A 26,276-nucleotide genomic window follows, 5' to 3' on the forward strand; every position below is an offset into this window, starting at 1 on the left:
TTATTTTGTCTTTGTTTGGAGTACAAAGACAAAATGGTACCCAGCAGATAGTGAGCGCTTAATAATTCTTATTTGATTGGATTTGATAATGTCTAAAACTGAATTGTAGTAGTTAAAATATTGAAAATGTCCACTTTTGAGTGACACCTAGTCAAAAAAAAAGAAGTCACATTAAGAAGCTGGGCCTCGTGCCATAGCCTGAAGTGCTGAAGCCAATTTCCATGTATAAATTTTGCTTCATTTCGGATCCATTCTTGTAATTTCTCAAATTACTGTCATTGCAGACATATTTTGCATTTACTTTACTTTCCCTTATTCTTTCCTCTTGGCCTGAATCTGGAGATCCTGTCTCTGTGGGGATTGTCATTCAATAATAAAATCAAGACCAAACTTGAGTGTAATTCTTTGTTATTTAAAGATGTATATCCTATATAAAGACTATCCAAGCATTACCTTAATAACTGTGACTTATTAACCATTTTTGTTGTTACTCTCTATTTTAAAGTTTTAGATATTCCATCATTACATGTCATCTAATACTTTTATTTCAAGGGACTTGAAAAAAAGGGGGTATCCCTTTAAATTTAAGAACCTTTCCTGAGAAACTTGTCATGAGAAACCATGCCAATGCTTGAAAAGCTTTATCCTCAGATAGGTTCTATTAAACCAACCTTAATATACCTTCACTACACCACATGTATATGTACTTTAAATATCTGTTTAAAAATATATAAGCAGAGAGAAAAAAAATTCACTTTTTTTAAAGCTATCGAACTAAGAGTTCTCACAGAGAACTGAATGAGTTTCACAAATTTTGCATGCAGAAATGCATCTGTTCATTCTGCAATGAACTTTGTTTAAACTTGCTGGCCCTTAAAAATTAACTTTTAAAATTAAATCTCTTTCTATTCCCAAGTGTGCCTATGCTTATGGGATAATTTACATCATCTTCAATTGCAAACTTGATACCTGCAAAGCTTAATAGACATAAAATAAAATTCATTCAGTTGGAACCCAATTCAGAATTAGTTATAAACTTTTTGAAGTTGGCGAGATTTTATATTCTTTTTCTTATTAATATCCTAGTGAATAAATGAACATATAGATGAAAAATAAAATGTTTATTAAGTTCTTGCTACGTGGCAGAGAATTAGTGGTAGCATATTGGATAGAGAGCTGGCTTCCAAATCATGGAGGTCTGGATGTAGGTCCCGCCTCTGACACATACTGGTTATGTGTTCCTGGCAAGGGACTTAACCCCTCAAGGCTCAAGGCTCTAAGCAACTCACTAACATGAGAGTGGAATTTTGTGTGCTATCAATTGGAGAGAAGTTGCTGACCCAGCATTTCTAGAAAAAGTTTAACTCACCTGGTAATAGCCTATACTGGTTCAATCACAGTCCTAGGCTTTATCTCTTTCTCCTTATTGTTTACTGGATACTGTGCTAAGCAACAGGGATATAAATACAGTGAAACATTCTTTACCTCATGAAGATTACACAAATTAGTTAGCAGAAGGCAAAGAAGGGAGCTTTGATTTAGGGAGTCACAAGGATGATAAATTGATCCACAAGCCTTTTTAAACTCTTAAAAGTGCACAAAGACTTTGGGGACATGCTGTGTTTACTGGGCATATATCTATATTTATATATAATTTACTTATATTGATACATTGTTTTCTATGCTAGAATGGAAGCTTCTTACAAGCAGGGATTGTTTTGATTTTACCTTTGACCTTCTAGCATCTTTCAATTCCTGGTGTATATTGGTCAAATCAATGCTCTGTTGGTTGATTGGTTTATTGTCCATCACTTTCAAATCTGGTTTACAATCCCACCATTGGATTGAGCCTGCTTACACAGTGTTTACTCTAGTTCAAACTCTCATCAGTTCTCTCCTAAACTATTAGAATGATCTCCTAATTGGTCTTCCTGCATCCAGGTTTTATCCTTTCCAAGTCATCCTCCACACTTCTGCAAAAGTGCACCTCTGACCAGGTCATTCTCCTCAGGAAAAGTCTTCAGTGGTTCCTTGGATAGGATCATAAATTTAGAGCTAGAAGGGACCTTAGAGGTTGCCTAGTGCAATCCCTTTATTTTGCAGATGAGGATACTGAGACCTAGGGATGTTAAATGGTTTGGTCAAGGTCATGCAAATAATAAGTGATTGAGGCAGAATTTGAACTCAAGTCCTCTTACTATCTAATATTTTTTCCGCTCTGCCTCTGCATAGGATATAAACTAGTACATAATTCAAAGCCCTTTAGTAGTTTATCTTTTTCATCTTCTACTTCTCTCCCTCATGTACTTTCTGTTTCAACTAAATGGTCCTAGTTTTGGTGCCCTGTACTCAATATTTTATTTCTCTCCCCTGTGCATTTTCATAGGCTGTTTCCTATACTTGGAAAGGTCCTCCTCCTCATATCTCCTTAGAATCTTATAATGTCTCCCAGGGCCAGCTCACTAACTACACAAGATCTTGCCTGGTCTCCCGAGCTGTTAGTGCCTTCTTCTCCAAATCACTGTGTAATGACTGTATCTATATTCTGTATTCACATACATGTGTGCATGTTTGCTTCCTTCCAGCAGAATCAAAGCTCCCTAGGGGCAGGAATGATTTCATTTTTGTACTTTTATAACCTCTATGATATTTGTACACATTTGTACACACAGTAGGCACTTAACAAATACAAGTTGAATTTTGCTTGACATGACAAAAGCAAGTAAGAAGGTAAATAACAAAGGTAGCAGGCATATAAGTGGGGCTTTGTTCAAACATTCACAGAGAGAATAGGGACAAGCCATCAGCTCTCAAGTAAGCTTTTTGCTAAATCTCAGTACTCTTCCAGAAGGAGAGGCACCATTCTCCTATGGAATTATAGTGTTTTGTTTTTGATTTTTTGGAGGGGGATGGAGTATCCTGTTCCTGAAAAGATGTTTGATAGATCAGGTAGTAGAATTTAATGATAAGCAGCAAGGTTGATTAAATAATAGTTTAGAGACATATTTAAAGCACGGTTAAGTGAGGATAAGCTATTTTTTCAAATATTTGAAGTATAATTTATGATGGCATTGGGGATATACATAGGAATAATAGGGTGAAATTAAGAAAGATTTAGTCAGAAGATAAGAAAAATCCTCTAGACAGTGAGACCTACTAGACTGTGAAATAGACTTCTAAGTAAAGTGATGGAAGTGCAATCCCTTGAGACACTTGAAATAAAGGGGACAAAGAACTCAAAAGCACATTGCAAGAAAAAAATCTGCATTAGCAACTGAAGCAAGGAATGGAGGGGGACAAGAGAATGGACAATGGCTTACATATGATCACTAGTGAGGCAGGACTGGGGGTCAGTAGATAGAGGTTCTAGTTCTAATAGACTGCATGACATTAGGAAAATCATTTCTCCTGTCTGGGTTTCAGTTTCCTCATTTATAAATTAGGATTCTGTGAAATGATCTCTGAACTTCCTTTCCAACATTCAACTTTTATGATTCTACTGGACCTTTCCATCCTTATTTTTATAGATTGTAAGAGAGTAAAAAAGACTTGTGACCCAGGAGCATTTTCTTTATAGCTTGCAATAGGGTAGGGGTTTGTGAAAGAGGGAAAAGAATAGCTAGCCTTCAGAGAGAACATCCTACAGAAAGCAAGAACAAATTATGCTTAGGCCATGACTCTTGGTGGATAGCAATATGCTGCCAATACTAGAGTTTAAATTGGATCACAGTAATCAAAAGCAAATAGGATATTTAGGATTTTTTTTTAAAGTTCAGGAATAAAGGAGAATTGAATACAGATTAGGTTTTTCTGTAAATTTGTCTTCTATCTCTAATGCAGAAAGATCTTAGTCAACAAGCATTTATCAGGTGCTTAGTACGTGCTATAGCCTGGGGATACAAATAAATTCTCCCTAACTGGCACCATTATTTTCTCCATTAGCCAGTCCCAAACATTGGATCTCCTCAAAATCTTCATCTCCTCCTCCCTTTTAAAATCTCTATGTGCAATCATTTTCATTGCCCAAGGACATTCAGTTGAACTGGTGACCTATCAACTTAGTTCATCAGGTTATTTGTATTAAAAGTTATCATCCAGGAAATTAATGACCAGAAAAAGAGGTGAGACTCTAAGACTCATAGAAAAAGTGAGGGATGAACACCTTTAGCACTACTCTGGTCACCACAAAGTGTTTAAAGACCCATAAGAAGCCTTCAGCACAGTGAATGATGACTCAGGGTATGATCACTTATCCTGTCCATCCCTATGTGCAAAAGGATAATCAGTCAAGAAGGACAACTGTTCTTAATGGTAAAACCCTTTTGGATATAAGGGAGCACTAAAGATGTTCTCCTAATGCTTAAGATCCTATTAACAATTCCTTTCATACATACACACAAATTCTTCTATTCTCTTCTGTTCTCTTTTCCCATGAAGATATGATTAGACACTCTTAATCAGGGGTGGGGGAACCTGGGGCCTCAAGGCCACATGTGGCTCTCTAGGTCCTCAAGTGCAGCCCTTTGACCAAATCCAAGTTTCACAGAACAAATCCCCTTAATGAAGTCATCACTGTATCTAGACACTGTGATCATTCCATGGAAAAGATTCGGAACCCAGCAGTCACTCAGTCTCACAAATTAGCCATGCTGTTTGGTTTGGGGGGTGCTTGCGGAAGCAAGCTCTGATCTCGTATCATAAATCAAAGCTTGTTTTCAGACCAACCCTCAGAAATCAACCCCAGACTTCTAGACATCCCACATATCCACAGGCCACCCCCGCTCATACTGGCTTAGCTTCCACAAAGTTACCTCCATTTTAACCTTTTTTTAATCTTTTAATTTAATTAATATTAATTAAAATTTTCAAAATTTAATCTTTTATTCTTACTGACAATTCTAACAGCACAGCAAAAATTCTATCCATACTCCCTCCATTCCTTACTCAGTACTCCATTCTTTAGGGGCTGGTTTCTTAGTACACATACTTTACTGATGACCAGTATCAAAAGAACATCTTAATATACTCCTTTATAGCCTAGAAGAATAATTCCTAAGTGTAGGAAAGGATGTGCTGGAGCCAGCTCAAACCAGCTTGGAGGAGAGCTGATTATTAAATTTTCTGTGTGAGCATTTACATTCTGGGTATTGGCAAACACTATAAATCAGGGCTTGATGTTGTTTTGTGTCTAGACTTAAGAAAGTAATAGAAAAAGTATTAATAACACAGGTTAGTCTTAAAAGTGTGTTGCTGGTACTTTTTTTTTGGAGAGCTAGTTGCTAAACATTTACCAGCATACCTGTGTACAGATAGGTAACTGTGAGCCTTCTTCCACTGAGTCACAAAGCTGCTCATCATGCAGACTCATTATCAGTTACTAAATGACATTAAATGTCATGTAATTGATTTACAAGAAGAAATTTTAAAGTCATCGATTCCATCTTGCTCATTTTACATGAGAATCTGATGATTAGAGAGGTTAAGTGACCTGCCCAACATCACACAAATAGTAGATAGCACAGCCATGATTTTAACCCAGGTCCTGACTCTAAATCCCTAACATGTCTACTGCACCAACTACTCTAGTGCAGTGGAAAGAACAGTTAGAGGAACTGAGTTTGAAAGCTGGCTCAGTCACTTGCTGCATGGCCTTGAAGAGGTCTCTTCATCTATCTGGTCCTCAGTTTCCTCAGCTATAAAGTAAAGAGGCTGGAGTGAATGACCTCTCTTGTCCCTTTCTGTTTTAATCCTGTGGTCCTGGGATAATCAATCAGCTGAGATAAGGGGCTCAGAATTAATGCAGTACTACTTCAAACAATATAACCCAGCTGCTGACAGCAGGAAACCACCAGAAGCCAACTGGCCTAAATAACCCTACAAAATATTGTGACTTGTCTAAGGCAAGAATAGCTAGGCCATCTAGAAGATGAAGTTGAGGTAATTATTTCTTTAGAATCCTCAGGCTGGTGCCTGCAGAGTTTCCTTTCCACCCCTCATCTTCTAAGATCCAGCAGGCACAGATCTTCTAGCTTATATCTGGGGCAGAGGGATGCAGGGCAAGAAGTTCTGCTGAGAAGGTGCAGAGTGGAGGTGAGTGAAATTACAAAACCAATAGCTTAAATTAATAAGGGTGTACAATAAAATGCCACACATACTCCCCCCTCCCCTCTCCAAGGAAAGGCTTGTTACCAGAAGATAAATCATTAGGTCTTATACTCAAATAGGAATTCAGGGTTAAATTTTAATCTCCCCAAAGTCAGCTCAAGTTAGGTATCACCTAATCTTATGCCTTAGTAGCACATCATTTCTCACCACGTTCCTTCTTGTCTAAATCTCTTTGATTTTTTTTTGTTCTGTTTCCTGTGTTTGTTCCAAAGGCAGATTTAGAGAAAGGGGGAAAAAGCATTTCACTACCTTAGCTCTCTAATAGCCACTATTGATATCATTCTCCCTTCATTTATTAATAGCTTTAGAATGATCCTTCCTGGTATTCTTTTGTCTCTTGACATGTTAGTAAAAAGCCCTCTTATTTCCTTCCATCCCTCTGGCTGACAATAACATATTCTTTTCTTCCCTTGTCCTCAATCGACATTGTTTATACTCATAGGGTTCTCTTATCCTTCTTTTCTAGTAGCTTTAAAGGAAAAAAAAAAGCCACCTCATCCATCTCATGGTGCTCCTTTGTGAAGCTTCCTTGGCAGTTTTCGTCCTTTTTTCAGATGTGATGCTCTCCCTCTGGGCCCTAATTATGTGTTTCGGAGGCTACTGCAGCTGTCTTCCAGCCTGGTGGATGGCGTTACAGTGCTACCCCCATTATCGTTTCCTCTGGGAAAGCAGCTCTTTTGGAGCATAGTACCTTTTAACTGGCTCTCTGAGGCCATGTTTTTAAAGGTCTTCATAAATCACGTGAACTAGTGTTTGCCTGCACCATAGGCTTAATGTAGACAGATTGCCATTTGTTGTTATCTTTTAAAGAAGCAGGATATAAAATACTGGGAGCCTGCTAGGGTAGTTAATAGTAAAGCAATTTGGGGCAAATTAATTCTTATTTCATTTTGAGCTTCTAGGTCCAGGGATATGGGAAGGAGGAGGAAGGTAGATGAGAAGCATTTGCTGTCTCCTAATCTCCAGCTACACAAAAGCTATGCATCTGTTGTCCTGGGCAATCCTACCATCTTCAGTTGTCACCCCTGCCAATGTTAAGTCCAATGAAAGCTACAGGTTGGCTGTCTTTTCTTTTTTTCAATCTATCATATAGTTTAAAATGTCAAATATATAAGTTCCTACTAAGATATATATGTATACACAGATATTTGACATTTCTGCCAACAGTGCAAAATAGAGGAAGACATCTGCAAAAAAAATTCTGCTGCAAATCTATATCCTCCTCACAGCTGATAATCAGGAAAGGATAGCACTGATCTGGTCAGTCTAGGAGGAAGCAGCAGAGCAGAGCAGAGTCGGGGCAGGGAACACATGCTGGTATCATAAAAGCTTTCAGCTCTCAGAAGCTTATTAAGACAAATCATCATTTCACCAACCTGATTGGTGGCATGCATCTTTATCTCACAAAAATCTAGGTTGGAAATCTCTGCTTTAGCCCTTGAAAATTCAAACACAATTTCTCCCCCTTTGTTTAGAGGAGGAAAGGCAAGGTGACACAATGGATAAAAACAGGCCTTGAAGTCAGGAAGACCTGGGTTCAACTCTTGCCTCTGATGTCTATGAACAGTGTGATAATAACAAAATTACTTAATTTCTCTGTGTTCCTGGCAGTTCTCTACAATTTGAAGTTACAGACAAGTGGCTGATTCAGTTCTTCAGAGGGAATTTCCACAGAGGAATTACCTCAATGGATGTAATTGTAGGTAGGGGGAAAATTGTACAAGAAATCTATGAAATATGAAAAAATATAAAAAAACTGATATGAGGGTTTGATTCAAAAAGCAATGACTAGGGTATATCATAGGGGCACTTATTCATTCAAAAACCTTTATGGAGCACCTATAATGTTCAAACATACCATACAGGGCAATCTAGGATCTTATACTTGTATCCCTTTTTCTTCCTCAGGACAGTGATATTTATAATGCTGTTTCTAAAATATTATAGAATCTTGAAGTGTCTTCTGAATCATCAAAATTAAATGGTCAGTTTAAGTGTTAGATATGTTTTTGTATTTTTTAAAATTAAATTAAATTTTTTAAATTGAAAATCCATTTATTCTAACTCAATGAAGGCACATTTGATTTAGAAACAGAACACTCTATTCCCTACTCACTTCTATTTCCTGTATTACTAGCATTTATAACGTCTTGACTTTTAGCATGTGCTTGCTACAGTAGGTCAAAATCATCTTCTGGATTCCCCTGTATTCTTTTTAAAACTCTGGCCACTCATCTCAAATTTTTAAAATTATCTTACGTGAGAATACTCCTCTTCCTAATTGATTTCTGAGAATCTATGTTTAGAATGATAGTCTCCAACTCTTATTTATAGATGACACAAATCTGGGAGGGATAGCACTGGATGACTGAGTTAGGATCTGTGTGTGTTTGTCCTTCGTTGCCATCAGAGAAATTATGACATGACTTGCACTTGACTTTTTGAGTGAGGGAGGGCTGTGCTGGTCACCAGCCTTACTTCTCCTCCAGAGTCATCTGACCAGATATTCATCAGGATGACTGGAGATGGCCCAGGATGAGGCAGTTGGGGTTAAGTGACTTGCCCAAGGTCACACAGCTAAGTGAGTGTCAAGTGTCTGAGGTGAGATTTGAACTCAGGTCCTCCTGATTCCTGCACTAGTGCTCTATCCACTGCACCACCTAGCTGCCCCTGAGTCAGGATTTAAAAAGATCTTAATAGTCCAGAGCAGTGTTATCAAACTCAAATGGAAATGGGAGCCACTAAAATAAATGTAAGGATCCCTGTAGGGCACATATTGGCTTAGAAAACCCCCTATTAACACCATCTATGTTTTACTGTGTTCTGTTAAATATTTCTCAATTATGTTGTAATCTGGCTAAGATTGCACTTGGGAGTGTTGTGGACTGCCATGTAGCTCCATGGTCTAGGACACTGGGTTTAATCTAATCAAATGAAATTCAGTAGTTATTAATGTAAAGTCTTATATTTGGGTTAAAACATCAACTTCACAAGTACAGATAGCAGTTTGTCTGAAAAAGATCTGGAGGTTTTAGTCAAAAGAAAGCTCAATGTGAGTCAACGTTGTGATGTGATAGCAACAAAACAAACAAAAAACACCCAGAGATCTTGAGCTACATTAAGAGAAGTTCACCTTACAGTAATAAAAAAGCAACAGTCCATCCATACTCTGTCTTGGTTGAGCCACATCTCAAGTATTTGAGATATGTTCTAGGCATCACAGTTTAGCTGGGACGTTGATAAAATAGAAGGCTTCTAGAAGAGGGCACCAGTATCATAAAGGACCATGAGTACATCTCATACAAGGATTGGTTGAAATAACTTGTTTATTTATCCTACAGAAGACTGGGAGGGCTATGGTCAAGCATAGAACTGTGGACAACAGATTAGACTTGTTCTCTTGGGCTCCAGAAGGCAGAACGTGAAGCCATGAATAGAAGTCACAAAGAGACAAATTTAGGATCAAGAAGAACTTCCTAATCATTAGAGTTGTCCAAAATTAAGATAGTCTTCTTGGGGAGGTGATCTTCAAGCAGAGACTGGATATCCATTTGTTGGATATGTTACAGTGGGAATTCCTTCTTAGGTGTGGGTTGGACAAGATGTCTACCAAGATTACTTCAGGTTCTCCCTTATGCCAGTATATTCTTATTTTTTTTCTGGTCTACAATTCCAGAGTATCAGCATTCCTTATTGTACTGTCTCTATTATGGAACAGAAATCATAGGACTGGCCTTATGTAATTCAATATTTACTAATTTAATCAATCAATTAAAGGACAAATGTTTATCAATCCACAACTGTGAACCTGGCACTGTGAAGATCATGAAGATACAGAGGCAAAAATTAAATAATCTCTGCTGTCAAGAAACTTACATTCTACTGGGGGATAGATAGCATGTACTTACATGGATTAGACATTATTTAAATCAATTAGTGCATAGGTATTTACTAACCTACTACTGTGAACCTAGCGCTATGCTAGAACATAGGGATGCAAAGGCAAAAATGAAATGACTCCTGCCCTCATGGAACTTATATTCTACCAGGGACAACCTGTACTCACATAAACCTACACTAAATAAATACAAGGTAATCTTTCCTTCTTTCCCCCCACCTTTTTGAGGGGCGGATGGAGCACTAGCACTTGGGGTAATAAGAAAAAGACTCATTTAAGAAAAGGCATTTAAACTGAATTGTAAAGGAAACTAGGGTTTCTAAGACATGGAAGCAGATTGAAAATACATTCCAAGGATAGGGGACAGCTTGGTTAGGAGATGGAATATAGTGACAACAAGAAGGTCAGTTTGATTGGACCATAAAGTGTGTGATGGGCAGTAATGTATAATAATTAGCCTAGAAAGGTAGGTAGAAGCAAGATTGTGAATAGTTTAAATATCAAATGCAGGAAATGATATTTAATCTTAGAGGCAAATATAGGGAAAGTGGTCAGATCTGTGATTTAGGATGATTTCTTTGGCACTTGTGCAGAAGATGGATTAGAGTGGAGAGATCCTTAAGACAGGAACACCAAGTTGAATGCTAATGCAGATGAGAGGTCATGAGGACCTGGATAAGGTTGCCGGCTGTGTGACTGGATGTCTGCTATAGTCGTATTTTCCGAGTTGCCGAGGAGTTTACAAAGATGAACAAGATGCAACTTCTGCCTTCAAGGAGCTTATGACTTAAATGATTATGTTATTATGCTGGGTTGTAACTCAGATATTCTGGGTGATTTATTTATAGTCTTACACAGAGGCCCCAACCAATATTCTGGGAATCTCTTTCTCTTGAAATTGTGAAGATACCAATGGAGCAAAGACCCTCCCTTGTTCATCCCTCACTCTCACCATTTGATCAGCCCATGTTTTTCTTATTCTTATGTTTCTGTAATGAAATCTTTTTTCTCACTTCTTCATAATTCTCTGTCGTATTATGTTGTAGCCTGCTAATGCCCACCATGTGTCTCTTCATTGTCTTTGGGGTAAGCCCTTACTTCAATTCTATGGAGACTCTATGCAACACCAGAAAAATATTGATATTTTAAACAATGGGTCTGTGCTTCAGAGAAAAGCCTGGTTTCATTAAAACAACTTAGAAATTTTTCAAAACTTTCCTCTTCTTGCTCAGCTTTGGTCTAAATCATTGTCCATTTGCTATCTGTCCAAAACATACTGAGGTGTGTATATATATATATAAGAAACTAGGCATGTGGATTGGTATTTATTGATACTCTCAGTTGTTTATTTTGAGTATATTAAAGTTCAAGATTTTTTCTTTCAATGGTTTCAAAACTGTGTTTCTAATCTTATAAACTACAGATTTTATAAGCAGGTAGAATAGGTAATCCAGTAGTAAAATGATTTCTAGGTCTCTGGAAAAACCTCTTAGCTGCTCTAAATCCACCCTTAATCCGACTCACTGATACTTAAAAATTCACCAATAGAGTCATCTATTTGACTTGAAGTCTTTGATCATTGTTGAAATATGCATGCCCTTAGTAAATAAATATTTTAGTCTGTACCTTTTACTTCTACCTTAGAATATATGACTCTCTTTCCCTTAAAAAATCATTTATTTAGCTCCTATTGTGTGTAGAGTATGATGCTATGCTAAAATGGGACAGCTAGTTGGTGCAGTGGATAGAGCACTGGGCCTAGAGTAAGAAAGATCTGAGTTCTGATCCAGTCTTAAACACTTACTTAAACCCTGGACAAGTCACTTCACCCTGTTTGCCTCAGTTCCTTATCTATAAAATGAAGATAACAATACCTAACCCACAGGGTTATTAGAAGGCTTGAATGAGGTTCTACTGTACGTAGAGGCTAGAACCCTAAATATCAACTTCAACGACTTTACAAGTGCTTCACAAACTTTGAGGTGCAACCTAAATATCAATTCTTATTACAGTCTGGTAGAGAAATGACATACATTCACAACTATAATATTCAATAATCCATTTGAAGTACATTTAGTAAGGAGTATTAAAAGTACTAAATGAGGAGAAAGGGTTTTGCCCAAAAAGAGGAGCAGGGAAGTTTCCTTTGAAAAGGTGGCATTTTAGTTGGGTCTTAAAGCTGGATAGGAACTCAACAGGTGAAGAGTTTGAGGGAGAACATTTCAGGAATAGAGGACTGCATGCTTAAAGACAAAGAACCAAGAAAATATGAGGTATCACCCATTCAGCCAATGCATTTATTATTAAAAATGAATATTGCAAAATCATTTTTAAAAGTCTGAATCAAAAGAAGAAATGAGAAAACACTTCCCCCTGCCCCACTTTGTAGAAGTGGGAGTTCCACAAATGCTCCTCATATTTTCAGACGTTTTCAATGTATTTATCAGCACTGCTAATTTTTTCCTTTGTTTTTTCCTTTTTTCCCGTTTTTTGTCTTTAAAAAATACTATTTGTTATATGGGATGGTTCCCTGTGAGGGAAAGGGAAAGTATAATGCATGAAAATAGTGATATATAAACAACAGATATTAGTAAAAAACTTATTTAAAAAACAAGCATTTATTAAGTGCTTACCCTTTTCCACACTATGCTAAGTCCCGCACTAGCTTTCTCTCTTCCCCTCCTGCCTCCCTCTTTTTCTTCCCCCTTTCCCCTTCTTTTTCTTTCTCCCTCTACCCCCACCCCCTTCTCTCACTATGCCTCTCTATCCTTCTTAGTCCTCCCCCCAATTCTCAGTCTCTCTAAATCTGTTTGTCTTTTGCAGACAAAAGGAAAATAGCCACTAGACGTGAAGATTAGACAATGGGGATGAGTGAATGCAGTCTACCAGAGAGGACAGGATGCAATTGAGTGTGCTGGGAGTGGAGTTTTCCTTGACAAGAAGAAGGGCCATAGGAGGAGAATGGAGGCATCAGGGTGGGGAACTGGGGAGGGCCTGGAAAGTGTCTGAATGATTCAAGATGAGGAGGAGAGAAGAGGAAGCTCTCAGCACAGGACTTGCCTTTTTCTTTTTTTTCAGTGAAGTACCAATAGAGGTTCTCAGCTGAGAGGGTGTGGAGGAGGAAGCCATAGGAAGTTTGAGAACTTTAGAAATAGCAGATGTGGTAAGAGGGAGAGAGAATTAGTTAGGCAAGGCAACAATTGCCTTGATTCACAGGGGACCCAGTTGAGAATGTATAACAAATAAATTGCATGCTATTGTGAGTGTCCAGCTCCATCCAGGAGCAAGTGAATAGATGTATTGTGGGTGGAAGGGAAACCTAGCAGTCCAGTTTAGCTGAATGTTAAAGTTCATGGAAGGAAGAATATAAAATAAGTCCAAAAGGCAAGGTGGCACCAGATTTTGAAAGGCGTTGGGTGACAAAGGAATTTTAATGTTAGTATTCAAGAAAAAGCCATAGAAGATTTTTGAGTGAAGAATGACAAAACCAGAACCTCCAGACTATAAACTTGTTGACAGTAGGCACAATGAGTTATTTAAACATTATAGGTCCTTCAGGACCTGGCAGAGAGCCACATACACGCTAGGTGTATGATCAGTGTTGAACGGATATTACAAAGAAGGGGAAGAGAGCTGCATGAAGTAGATGGGCAAAGAGAAGAGATATTTTCGGATAGACCTGGACACATTTTTAGGCAGATGAAAGGAAAAGAGGAGAAGCTGGGAATGTGCAGGAGAGGCTATTTGGCACCCTAGCAAATTCTAGGAGGAAGTGAGATCAAGGATAAAGATAGTTGCAGGTTGTTACTGGGAATCAGCATGAGTCTAAAGGAGCTGAACCTTCTCTGGAGGAGGTAACACTATGTAGAAAAAGGAGAGAAGCCGCAGAGGCTAGAACCCTAAGAATCAACTTTAACGACTTCACAATTTTGCCTGGGTTCACGCAAACCCTGAGATTGCTTTCTATACTTCAACAGAACACTGGCTTGTTTTCAAAGCGAGGTGGAAGTCTGCACACTCAAGACCTCATTGCCAAATGCTTCCTGAAACATGACATTTGCACTGGAAACATGGAGCTCACCGAATGCCAATCCTCAGATTCCACTAAATGTTACTGGTGATGTAGGAGGATGACTGAAGTTAAAATAATACCGAATTCAGCTGACACAAGGTGCTGGAGTCCACCTCACTGCTTCTGAGGTGATATAAAAGGGCAGCAAACTGGAATTCAGAAAACAGAGAGGGACTCTGGGTCATGTTCTGCCTCTTCCTGGCCATGTGATCTTGGGCAAGCTGTATTACTTCTTTATGTCTATATATTTTCCTCACTGGATAGAGAGCCATCCTCTGAGGTAGGAAAATCATACTGACTGCATGACCCTAGGCAAGCAACTATTTAAGACTGTAGGTTGCAGAGAAGGTACCAATCTACATTGACAGAAAGGGATTCCTTATCTGAGAATTCCCAAATAATAATAAAAGCTAACATTTATATAGTGCCTGCTAAGTGTCAGGCACTGTGCTAAGCACTTAACAAATATTTGTTTCTCACAATCACCCTAGCAGGGAGGTGCTATTATTATCCGCATTTTACAGATGAGGAAACTAAGGCAAAGAGGTTAAGCTCTTTGCCCAGGGTTATATTTTTATTAAGTATCTGAAACTGAAATTGAACTCAGGTCTTCCTGATTCCAGGCCCAATACTTTAATCCACCCCATCATCTAGCTACCTCTAAATAAGAAAGTCTACTTCCTAACCCTATCTGTAAGATGGGGGGAGAGGTATTAAACCAAGTGATCTCTGAGATTCTTTTCCACTCTGACAGTCTTCAATTCCACAGAGTGGGGCACACTTAAATACAAAAGATTTGAGAAATGAAAATATGAAAATGCCCCCCCACCACCAAAGACATAAATTTTAGATTTTTTGGACATACCTGACTTCATTGGCATACGCAATTGCCTTATAGAATCAACAAATCATCCATAACTTTCAATCTTAAAGTGTTTACAAGGGAACTGAGAGATGTTGTGACTTACCCGTGGCCATACATCTAATAAATATCCAAGGCAGGCCTTGAAATACAGGGCTTCCTCACTCAAAGGCTAGACCTCTATTTACTACTCTACCATGTCACTTCTCCATCTTTCATACCAATCTAGAGGAGCTTGGGACCTCAGAGGCCATCTTGTTAAATTTCCTTATTTTACAGATGAAAGAGAGAGACTCTGGGTCTATACATTGATGCTTGCAAAGCAATCATATCTCAGTTGGAAATATTCCCACTTTGGCGCCTTGCTTGCTTCTGATCTATTCTCTGTAACTAGCACCACCCAGCTCTATTATGCTATTTGTTGTTGCCTAAGCTATCTTCATGCAGTGTTGACACCCACATACTGCCTTCCTCCACCACCCCCCAGCTTCTTACCCCCACATCCTCCTGTCTCTCTGCTGTTTGGAACAACAGTTAACCCAACCATTCCTGGAAAGGACATGTCAATCAATTGTCCCTGGTTTCATTCACAGATTTCTTTTACCTCAATGATCACCACTCCCTCGTATGCCTTGTCTTCCTTTATTAGAATGTAAGTTCTTTTACAGTGTATATGAAGAAAGCAACTAGAAAATGATTCTGGGGCTATGGGAGAGAACATGGCCTGGACCAGAAACATACCTCACAGCAAAAGGTCATTATTGAGGGCTAGACTAAACCAGAACTTTGACCAAATGGGATATTGTTACTTCATCTATACATGAGGTACCATCTTGATGTGCAGTAGGAAAGGGTATCTGTGGAACTGGAGAATCCTTGTAGCAGGCCTATAGAAAATTGGATTGGTTGCATCTCAGAGATCCTGAAGATGTAATGAGAAAAGTAGCTTCAATTGCTGTGAGCTCCATTGCCCACCTCCTCCCCCCCACCCCCACTCCCTACACTCAAGGGAAATGGAGCCAGACTCCTTATTCTAGTTCTTCCCTGAGTCCATTCTATACTTCCCATGTTTGATGGTTTCTGTGTGGTATATAGGTGCTTCTCTGTTAAGGGCTTAGTGCCACATGTTCTTAGTCCTGAGCCCCTGGCTCATGTTTAAAGGAGGCCAGAGCTAAGAAATTGACTTAATGAGGCTAAGAAAGATAGTTAGCAGAAGGGTGCAGAGGTTTGGCTTTCCCGAAATTTCTCAAGATTTCCCTTGCCCTTCTCTGGTATGGTATAAGAGGAAGTGGGAGGATCATTCCACTGAGCTGAGTGCCCAATTTGATTTACTTGACACGGGGAATGATTTGGGTGACAGTACTAACAGAAATATTTGTATCTGGATTTAATTTTTCATCACCCTGTCATTGTAGTAACATGGGTGACTGCTGAACTAGCTCTTTCTGATCCTGGGTTTTACCCCTTTCTCCCCTAGGAAGTAGCTTTGGAAAAGGATTTTTTCTAAAAGACTTTTGACTTATGGTGAATACAGGACTGTCAACCCCCCCCCCCCCCCCCCCCGCCCAAACAGAACCAAACAAAGACTAGGGCTGGTCTCCCAGAGGAATTATTGAAAATAATGAAATCATAGAATTTTAGAACTGGAATAATGCAGGTTGTATTCATACAACATTGAACGATAATGAAGCATCTCCCACAGCATCGTGAACTAGTAGCATTGGGAGTAAATAGATCACCATTTTCCAGATGTGGAAACAAGCCAAATTGAAGTGTCTTGCCAAATACAATACAATACAATATAGCAACTGAGGATTAGGATTTGAAGTGGATCTCTTCAACCAAGACCCCTCTTCCCATATACCATAATACTTCCTGGAAGGGATTTTAGAGATTATCTAGTACAACTTCTCATTTGTTTCTTGGTTGGTATTTTCAGATTTTTTTGGTTGATCAATTTTATTTCAATTTCCATCAACACAAGTGTTCAAATATATTAATAAAACCAAGAGATAAAAACAAACATAAACTACTGAATAAAACAGTGCAAAAAAAAGTGATTGCAAGTGATGGTACATGAAACAATATTTAATGTTATTTGCTAATTGTTAAAAAAAATGTTAACCAGGTTGTGTCAATATTGTCTTTTGTATTTAACATGAATTTTGTTGCTGTTGTCATCTTTTAAAAAAAGTAAGCTCCTTGAGGGTAGGAACTGTCGTATTGTATTTGTATCCTTAACATTTAGTGTAATGCTTGGGGTGTAATAAGCATTTAATAATTCTTTTGGTTCATTCATTCATTATTCATATATTCAATGTGTTTCTACATACCTTATATGTGTATATGTCTCCGTATCAGCATTTCCCACAAAACATTTCAGATTGTGAAAATTTTGAGGTGAATAAACTTCTATTCTTTCAGAATTGTTGAAACTGTTTTCATCATTGAAAAATTTCAACTAACAGTTAACTTTTCACAATTAAATTTTGAACTTGAAAGAAACATCTGAAATAAGCTTACCTTTTAAACAGAAAGCAGTTGGGTTACAAACTTTGCATGATAGCATCCAATATAAAATATGTGGACATAACAGTTACGGACCATCTGTTAAACTGGCAACTTGCTTGTGCAGGAATGAAATTTCAATTAAGTTTTATTATCAAGAAGTGTAAATGACAGATCCCATATGAAACTCCATAGCCAGTAAACTGTCTAAATAAAGAGTGGGATGTCACACAGCTAATGACTTGGATCCCACTCTCTGATTACATACTTTGTAAATAATGTGCTTCCTTCACCAGATCTTGGAAATAAGTGGTGGCTGAAGGGCGTTGGTTGTTTTCAACAAGATGCCCATAGAGAAGGTAAATTGGCATGGGTTATGCAGTTATGATGTGACTCACCACTTCAGTTTGGGAGATTAAAGTTTCATTATGCATGAGATGCAAAAATAAGTGGAAAAAGGGAAAAAAAGGAAACATCTGATCAAAATTCTCTAACAGTTACAAGACAATGAACCTAGATTTGCTTGGAACCTTAGACCCATCCTAAAGGCATTCAAAGGAATTCATGCTGTAACTGAGGGATAGTTAGGTGTTATAGTGGATAAAGTGCTAGACTTTTGAGATAGAAAGTCCTGCATTTGAATCCCACTTCAGACATTTATTGTCTATGTAACCTTGGCAAGTTACTTAACTCTGCCTCAGTTCCCAGTATGTGCTGGAGCTAACTTGAGGAGCTGTCTTGGAAATCAAACAAATCAGGGTTTGGTTTATTGTTTTTATGATTGTCTAGACTTAAGAAAATTGTGGAGAAAATGTTAACAATGCAATTCAGATTAAATCTAAAAGGATATCATATCCCACTACCCAAGAGCTGAAGGTTAAACATTTGCCATCACAACCCTACTCAATTTCTTCATTTGTAAAATGGATTTAACAGTAACACCAACCTCGTAGGTTTGTTGTGAGGATAAAATGAGGTCATATATGTAAAGCGTATTAACTATTACTAATTCTACAGGAATTCTACTGTCTTCTAAATGGTCTCAGGATAAAGTGAAACAGTCATTATCAGCAAGTTTCAGAAAAAGGGCCTGGATTATTAATGGTTCAGCAAGACAGTCCTTTAGCCTTTCACTTGAACCATCTGAATAAGCTACTCATTTCCTAATCTGTCACCGTCATTGATATCTATTATAGCTAGGGATATTGAAGGAAGGAGATACTGCACCCAATCACTCACATGATACTGCAAAAACTCATGGAAAAGGAATCTAATTCTCATTCCCCTAAAACAGCTAAAAATAATCTAAAGCCATTTCTCTGGAACTCTGGTGTACACCCTATAATTAATTAGAGCTTGGATTCATTGCAGAGGATGTGCTCCTATAGCTGCTGACCCATGAAAGTTGTTGCTAGCCTTTCCAGGGCCTCAGCAGAGAAACCTCTGTCTGATTTTCAACAGCCAGTATGCTACAGGCTCCAAAAGCCCCAGGGGAACAGCCTGGGCTGCCTTCCTCTTCCTTGGGTCTGCTTTACTCAGGAAGCGTTTACTAAACACCAGTTCTTTATGGGCCCAGCTGGGTGCTAAGGATCTAAATACAGTGAGTAAAATTATCCCTATTCTTAACACACTAACAGAGGAAAGAGCAAGTATAAATATTAATACATATTAAATATGTATAAATAAATTCTTCCTGTGGCCTCTATTCCTACTTACATGGGGGCTTCATATCTTAGAAAGTGTACTTAATTACAACTTCTATTGATCAACTTTTGGATATCCCCAAAAGGAATACCACCTTTTCGAAAGGGGATAAAAATATTAGGTAGCCAGTGGGCTTAAGTGTTGGATTTATATTGTTATTCATTCATTATAGTCATGTCCCACAGTCATGACCCCATTTGGGGTTTTCTGGGCAAAAACACTGGAGTGGTTTGCCATTTCCTTCTCCAGCTCATTCTGCAGATGAGGAAACTAAGACCAACAGGATTAAGTGACTTGCCCAGGGCCACACACTTTGTAAGTGTCTGAATCCAGACTTGAACTCAAGAAGGTGAGTCTTCATGACTCCAGACCTGGCACTCTATCCACTGCACCACCTAGCTAGTTTTTATTAGAAACCCATGGAAGAAGAAGATAAGAAGAAGGCCGGGTTCCTCTGCCTAGGTGGATTTCATCATCTCACCCAAGGTACCTTGGGGGCACCTGTCTTTTTTTTTATAGCATGTGGAGAAAGTATTGGTGACATGAATTATATAGAAGCGTTGTTATACATCAATGACCTCATTATTTTTGGAAAGACACTGGAAGAACATGAGGAAAGACTGATGCAAGTATTAGTTTGCTTAGAGAATGGTCTGAAGCTGTCACTGGACAGCCCATGTCAAGTATGTGGGTCACATAGTGTCTCAGCAAGGAATGAGCACTCACCCAGGGAAGAGAGAAGCACTTCCCCAAACACCACATTTAAAGAAACTTAGAAATTAAAAGACTTTTAAAGGATTTCGTGGATATTAGCAAAACTTTGTAAAGAACCATGCTGCTATTGTTAAAGCATTAAATGATCTAATTTGTGGCTAGATGATGGAAGACAGCTAGAAGCATAAGGGCAAGAAAAATCATTTTGGCCTTAATCCTTTGAAACCCCTTAAAGGTTTTTATTGGTCTGGCAAATATGAACAAGGATTAAAAGACTTGGTTTACTATATCACACATGCACAGTGTCAGTTCATGAAGACTCAGATAAGCCCCTTGTCCTGAATATAGATGTTAGCCTAGAAGACTTGGGAAGAGTTTTATGTCAAGAGAATGATGATAATCAGAAATTAATTAGGTTTGCCAGCAGAGGATATACTGAGGGTGAAACTTATTTTTCCTTGCACAAAGTGCATGGAGGGAAGTAATAAGTGCCTACTGGGTATCAGGCAGTGTGCTTTGGAGTTCATGCCTTTGAAATGGGCTTTCACTGAGTGGTTCAGACCATGTATATGGAACTAAATTTTAGGTGTGGACAGTCAACAATCTACTTACCTATATTTTGGCTGGTGCCAAGTTAGATACTGCACACCAAAGATGGGTAGCAACACAAAGTAAAATTACTGCAGTCCGTGATTCCAGGGCTACTGCAGAACGATTAACACTTCCTTACTGGAGAGAGATAATGGAAAATGTTTTCATATCACATGATAAGTTAAATTACAGAATTCCTTCTGTAATGATAAATACTTCACAGAACACTAGTAAAGGCTGACAATAGGTACACTGTATTGGACTCAGCCAATATAACTGAAATTATTTAATTACTAGATGCAGTCTACAGAATGACTAGTATACAAGATTAGAATCAAATGATTTCCATGGATGGCATCTACACAAACACTATGCCAACAAAGAAGCTTTGAACAAATGACTGAATTGTGTAGATCTGTTTACAAGAATAAGGGATGGGGATTGGGATTAAGATAGCAATATTAGAGGAGGTCACTGCCACCAAAAGAAGTATAGAAAGACCAACTCTAGGAAGTTCAGGCTTTCTAGAGATTCCTAGATTGCTAGAGAGTTTTCAAGGAAATGACAGAAATTGTGTGACACATCACTGCAGGTTACAAAAATTTAGTATTTACTAAGACAACTTGGTGGATTGAATTATGCATTTTTCATAAGTTAGCATATAACAACTCATATTACAGATGCAGACCTCAAAATATCCCTGACGAGTCAACGAATAAACTATATTGAAGCTAGAATCCTATTACTTAAAAAACTTGCCCCCAGTTGCCTGGGTATAAATTCTTGATTGATAAAAATAAAACAACAATGCTTTTTAAATATCATCAAATCAAATACTTGTAATCTCTAAGTTGTATTGGATAAAGTGCTCAAAATATATGTAGAAATAATCAAAACAGATGAAATACTTCTCATTCCCTTCATGCTGCCTCCTACTAGAGTTGTCTTAACGATGCTTTCAGTGAGGCTGTGGAAGATGATCTTACACTACCAAACGTTTATTTCAATTACATAAAAGCAATTATTTATCCAACTATGTACTAATCCACAGAACATTAAATGTAAAAGAATAATAGTAAGATAACAACTTGTTTATGGATTGTCTCTATGAACTTCATAAAAATGATGAAAAATTTCATATAAAAATAATGACTAGGAACCATCTGAGTCAGATAAAGTCCATACCTTGACTCATACACTACAAGGCAGCATTTTTAGCAGATGGCATCACAGATCTAGAGGCCAAAGATGAGAATGGCAATGACCCCTCTAAATATGGGCTAATTGTATGTTTAAGTACCTTAAACAAAGCATTCACAGATTATTTCACTTTGAAAAATTTTCAAACTCACAATTAAAAAATATATTGGCTGAGAAACAAAAAACGTCTGCCAAAAATTCACAGGGGCATAAAGGGCAATTTAGTATTCATGTGTTAGTGATTGAACAAGCCACACCAAAGCACATTTATGTTGTCATTATTGCTTATTGGAAAGTCTTTGATTTAATTCTACACTGATAGCTTATTCCTATATTGCAAATATATGAAATAGACCCAAGTAGAGTGAAAATGCTAGAGTATTTGATGCCCATGTGAAAAATCTTGCCTATTTAAAACATGCCATCTGGCATTTTTCAAGGAGACAATTTAAGGCTATTATGACTCTGCCTAGTCTTAAATCCATTATTATCTCTTCTAAATAGAAGTATGGTCTCCATATTAAAGAGGGAATTGAACCAAAGCAACTTATTAATCACTTGATTGACATGAATGACATTTAGCTATGTGGCTCCAATGAAAAGCACACTATCTCCTTCATCTAATGGAAAATTTTTCTAATGAAATCAAGATGTCATTTGAACTTGATAAGTGTAAAATTCCTAATGTATACCAAGACAAATCAGAGAATGAAGGCTTTAAACTTGAATTTGAAAGCCAAACTGAACCAAACTGATGAAGGCAATACTTGCATATACCACCTAGAGTCTTCTCTAGGCAAGACATACTGAGCACAAAGCTATCAAGAAGAAAACTTAGGTTGAATATATTGAGAGACTTACTGGCATCCTGAAATCAAAGCTGAATGAGAAGTACATATTTAAAGCAATCAACATCTACATAATTCCAGTTTTAATCTATGCTTTTAGAACTTTACAATGAAACTTTAAACAATTTGGAAAGAATCCTAACAAAAATCCATGTAATATTGACAAAATACAAGATCCATTACCCTAAGGTATTTATATAAAGATTAATACTTCCTTGCCCAAAAGGAGGAAAGAATATTGATGGATATTCTCAGTGCACATGGCAAATAGGTTTTTAAAAATCCTACAAAAAAAAAATAATAGATGTTGTATGCCAAACAAAATAGAAAAGGTTGGTAACTGGTACATACCATTAGATTGGTTGAATATAACTGAAAGTGTTTAACATTTGGACGGAGTCTACAAAACAACCAATTAAAAAAGGAAATCAAAAGACCCACCATTCCACTAATGACTTTCCTCACTTTCTGGACTTTGCCACCATGCCTCAGCTTCTTTCTGATCCTGGAAGGACCCCTGATTTCCTGTACCTTTTAACCCATTTCCCAGAGAAAAAACTCCATTTTCAAGAACCAATAATTTCTTCACTGCCTCTGCTTCTGACCCTCACGACTTGATCATACATCCATGTGAATAACTTCCCTCTCCCCTCTCTTTTCAGCCCCCTTTAATATGTTATTTTCCTTCATTAGGATGTAAGCTCCTTGAGGGCAGAAACTGCCTGTCCTGTGGCTTGTATTTATATCCTTTTTACTTAGCCAAGTGCTCAGCCCATAGTAATAAATGCTTATTGATCTCATGGGGGACATCCTGACATCCATATGAATTCAGTCAACAGTATATTGACAAAGGAACATTGAACAACTGACTGAGTCCTGAGATTTATTTATGGAAATAGAGAAGTTTAAGGTGTCAATTCAGAATCTCTGTATTCACAAACTGAAATTACAGAAGTTATTAAATGAGCCAGAGTTTATTGATCCACGCAGATTTTGTAAAGCCGTGACAGAAACTGTGCAACGTATCACTGAAGGCTGAAACAATTTTGGTCCCTACTGTTCACCTAGCAAGACACGACCTGTTGGCTCAGATGATATGTCCAAAGCTTGTCCTCTTTCATAAACTCACAGATGACAAATGCCCCTACAAAATACACCTCAAAATGATCCCCAAGCATCCCAACAATAAATCAGAAAATTCTCACAATCTGAAAAAGCAAACCTGGACATATTTTTTTATTCCTTAAAATTTAAAAACAATGTTTTCATAAATGTTACTATACTAAATACCTAAAATGTCAAAGCCAATGTTTTTAGAAAAGCTTCAAAAAGGAGATCTAGAAGAAATCATAATCACATGGGAATAAAGTAAGATACATATCGCCCCCATCATCCTGCCTACTCTGAAATTACACCAAAGATACTTTCAGTGAGCCAAGAGAAGGAAAGTTTCCATTTTAAGACTTTTATTTAACCAGAGAAGCATTTTTAAAAATCCACCAGTTCATACAATATTATATATGTGTATGTATATGTATGTATATAATATTTGTGTGTTATGTGTTTATGCATATATATTTTATATACACACATACATATATGTATATATATATACATATATGCATACACACATATGATAGCAGAATAGTAACTTGCCCCAGACTATTTCTCTCTCAACTATATTGAACAAGATGAAAACAAGATAATAACAATTGTAATGGACTGGTCTCCCAGTCTCTAGCTTCTCTTCCTCTTTAATCCATTCTCCTCACAGCTGTTAAATTTATTTTTCTAAGGCACACATTTGATAATGCCACTCTGCTCTACTCTACAACTTCCTGTTGCATCTGGGATAAAATGCAAACTCCATAATCTAGATTCAACTCACTTTTCTAGTTTCATTTCATATTATTTCCCTTCATACAGTCTACAATCCAGTCACCCTGGCATTTAATAACAATTTCTTGCATTGTTGAAATAGTTCCTTTTTGAAGTCCTGAGCTGGTGCTACCTCCTCCATGATGCCTGCTCTTATTCACCCCACTGCCATCCTTCAACCCTCCACTCCCAGTTAAAAGAATCTCTTTTGCTAGTCTGCTGAACCTCTCCTTGGCATTTACTCGTATTCTAACTTTCTTATGAGACAGCTAAGTGGCACAGTGGATAAGGTGCCAGCCCTAAAGTCAGGAAGATTCATCTTTCTGAGTTCAAACCTGGTCTCAGACACTTACTTGCTGTGTGATTCTGGGAAAGTCAATTAACCTTCTTTGCCTCAATTCCTCATCTGTAAAAGGAACTGGAGGAGGAAATGGCAAACCATTCTAGTATCATTGCCAAGAAAATCTCCAATGTGTATAAAGAGTCAGAAATGACTGAACCACAAAACTTGCTTTATAATTATTTATGTCTATGTCTCAAATCCCTTCTCTCACCAGATTTTAAATTCCTTAAGGACAGAAATAGTGATGTCTTTTTATTATACCCAAGGTCTAACACAGTATCTTTTGCACATGAAGACTTATTAAGAGTCTACTGAATTTCATTGAATAAAATGGCTCTTATCTTTGAGAAGGAGGAGGGAGATGTTTTAGCCTTTGTAAGACAAGCATAAATTCTTGTTCTCTGGTCAATTGCTCTCTGCAGACATCTAGAAATGCTGATGCAAGCCTGTGGTTGACCCTTGAAGTCATGAGTATGAGCTAGGAGGAAGGACAAAGGCCCTGGCCTAGACCTTGAAAGATGAGTCAGACAACAAGCCAGAGAGCTGAAAAACTCTAACGTGCCCCATAATTTTTCCTTAGGGTTACTCAATCATTGAAAAACGAAGTTGAGGACCGAGGGACTCCTTAATTGTTCAACTTCCCTTTTCTTTCTTTCACCTCTAATGACTGATGCGCTGAATGACAAATCTGCAGATTCCCTACTTCTTTTATAATTGATGACAGAAAAAACAAATCCTGGCAACATTAGAGAGCATCACCCTTGTTTATTGTATCTATCACCGTATAAAGCCAACTTAATAGTGTACTGTGGATGCCAAATTGTCTTTTCTCCAGATTTGCTCAGAATATCCCATCTGCTCACACAATGGCTAGAAGACTTAAACATTCCTAGATACAGAATAATGCTTTTCGTGCCTGAAGGATTCAATTCAACCAAGTTTTATTTTTTTTAAATAAGGTTATCTCCCTTTTGTGTTACCATGTCATTAGTCAAAAAATGGTCTTGTAGTTCTAGTCTCTCGGGTTCATGGTCACTGGTGGAATACGAGGTATATTTCATGAATAGACCATTACCTTGTTGTACCAGTGAACCTAGTATCATCTCCATGCTGTTTGATGCCATCTAGCTATCTATCTCATAAATAGCATTTCTTCTCTTCAGCCATCTCAACATATTTTGAAACAGATCACTGTTGACTTTCTGGGTATAAACCCTAAACACTTAGTCTATCTTATGATTTTAAACACTGCTGTCGGCCTATGAGAAACCATCCTTGCTTCTCGGAGAGAAACTATTGCTTTCAGGTTCCATTCGCAATTGTACTAAGAAAAGGACAGCATCATTACTATTGGAAATTCCTCAAATCCTACCTTTTCTTGATTTTTAAAGTTGAATTTTATATTTCTGTTGATGCATTCTAAAAGATATCCAATGACAAAATGTGAAAATATAGACATATATAAATAATGTTTTATATAATTAATGTTTAAT

This window comes from Notamacropus eugenii, chromosome 2 (genome assembly GCF_028372415.1).
Source record: "Notamacropus eugenii isolate mMacEug1 chromosome 2, mMacEug1.pri_v2, whole genome shotgun sequence".
Taxonomy (NCBI): domain Eukaryota; kingdom Metazoa; phylum Chordata; class Mammalia; order Diprotodontia; family Macropodidae; genus Notamacropus; species Notamacropus eugenii.